This window comes from Limulus polyphemus, unplaced genomic scaffold (assembly GCF_000517525.1).
Source record: "Limulus polyphemus unplaced genomic scaffold, Limulus_polyphemus-2.1.2 Scaffold8474, whole genome shotgun sequence".
Classification (NCBI taxonomy): domain Eukaryota; kingdom Metazoa; phylum Arthropoda; class Merostomata; order Xiphosura; family Limulidae; genus Limulus; species Limulus polyphemus.
In genome coordinates this window covers 13,733-15,972 of record NW_013674084.1, presented here as the reverse complement: position 1 = coordinate 15,972, position 2,240 = coordinate 13,733, and the positions used below count along the sequence as shown (strand labels likewise).

At 38.7% G+C, this 2,240-nt stretch overlaps 1 pseudogene; it reads left to right on the top strand.

Moving 5' to 3' along the window:
- The first annotated feature begins 614 nt into the window (after nt 1-614).
- LOC106475367 overlaps nt 615-2,240 on the top strand; it is a 12,907-nt pseudogene continuing 11,281 nt past the window's right edge.

Below are 2,240 nucleotides of genomic sequence, written 5' to 3'. Positions count from 1 at the left end.
ATCAACAAGTTTGAGCCACTGAGGGTTACGCTGGCTTAATCAACATTTTATAAAATAATATTAAGTTATTTATTTTTTTGACACACAGACCTTCTTTAATACTGATATTCGAACTATTTCATTATTGATTAATTTGATAAAATTCATGGGCCGTATAAGCTACTGGATACATTTTTTTATTTAGTTCTCAGGTGGGCCAGCGGCAAGTCTACGGACTTGCAACGTTAAAATACGGGGTTTGATTCCCCGGAGTGTACACAGCAGATAGCCCAATGTGGCTTTGTTATAAACCAACCAAACCTTTCGTATTGAAGTGATTTAATCTATTCAATAACTTTTTTCTTCTGTATAAACACATTAACCCCTCATAATCTGGTGAAATTAAGTTCGTATTAATAAATCATAACATTCTTATTTGCTCTGAAACAATAATTAATAACAACGTTTCAGTAATATTATTTATATTCTAATAGATCTTTTATTTCAGTCAAAACAAATCAAAGTTCTTTTAGATGACCAACGGTCAACATTATCTTATGCTTTCGAAGCTTATTAAACTTCATTCCTTTAGGTTTCCACGTCAAACTGTCAATATAATTTTTATGTGAAATACTTCCTCCATCTAGCTACGTCATCAAAGAAACTTGCAAGTTATAAAGCAATCGTTGTCTCCTCTGACCTTTCAGGTAATGGCTGGTTCAATGTGGATCATGTTAGAGGCCATGTTGTTCGGATCTCTTCTGCTTTATCAGACGGTGAGTCCTTACCTTGATCATTGTTAAATTTATATTGTTAACATTGTTGAACATAAACCTTATGATATTAAAATGGTCCTTTATGAACCGTAAACTAGGCTATTTAATCCTAGTTTCAAATGTGCTCAAAATGAACTAAATTATTAATTATGATAGCAACGCAAGCGTTCCTGGAAAATAAACAATCTCTTATGAAGTATCTAATAACTGTAGAAAGAACGACCGGTTTGTTTTGGCATGACGTAATATAGTTAACTCAATCTGCTTCATTCGACCTTAATTCCAGGTAGTTTTGGAGTCGGCCGCTATGGTACTTATATTAGACAAGGATGTTTATATTCGGGTGGCAGTCTTAGTTTTGGAGTCGGCCGCTAGGGTACTTGTATAAGACAAGGATGTTTACATTAGGGTGGCTGTTTTAGTTTTGGGGTCGACCGCTAGGGTACTTGTATCAGACAAGAATGTTTACATTCGGGTGGCTGTTTTAGTTTTGGGGTCGGCCGCTAGGGTACTTGTATAAGACAAGGATGTTTACATTCGGGTGGCTGTTTTAGTTTTGGGGTCGGCCGCTAGGGTACTTATATTAGACAATAATGTTTATGTTCGGGCGGCTGGCCCTAAAGGGAGAGCATATTCCTGTGATAGGAATTCTAACCCGTTATCCTCAGGTTGAGCCCGGCATAGCCAGGTGGTTAGGGCGCTTGACTTGCAATCTGAGGGTCGCGGGTTCGAATCCCCGTCCCACCAAACATGCTCACCCTTTCAGCCGTGGGGGCGTTATAATGTGACGGTGAATTCCACTATTTCTTGGTAAAAGAGTAGCCCAAGAGTTGGCGGTGGGTGGTGATGACTAGCTGCCTTCCCTCTACTTTTTCACTGCTAAATTAGGGACGGCTAACGCAGATAGGCCTCGTGTAGCTTTGCGCGAAATTCAAACCAAACCAAACCCACATGTTGCGAATCGTTCACCCTAACCAACAGGTCATGTCAGACCACGTAATACGGTTATATATGGTAATTATAAGCAAGTTATATTAACATATTAAGATGTATATGTTTACAGTTGAATGAATTTTTAATTGCAACTATAAACAGGTGAGCTACAACATATATTACACGTCTATAGTATAAATACAATTATAGCAAAAACTTCTGTTAGGTGCTATTATCGTGCATTGTTCTTAGAAGACGTATAACAGTTTTCAGGAAACTAGGTATAACAATGGAAAATATCCCCTCCCTCAGTTATCTTTCAGTCTGATGACGTCCTTATCGATATGGCGTAGCCCCTTACTAAGGGGGGGGGGTAAACATACCTGGAAGGTCACCCAGTCACGACAAGGGCCTGGAAGTAGGTTTTCAGAGTCGTCGAACCCGAATCTGGCATCGAATTTTATGTTTCTGGTTTCCCCATGTTTCAAATTATTTCCATACCTCACCTCATGAGCAAACGGACAATTGTAATTTGGGAGCTTGATTCTTACA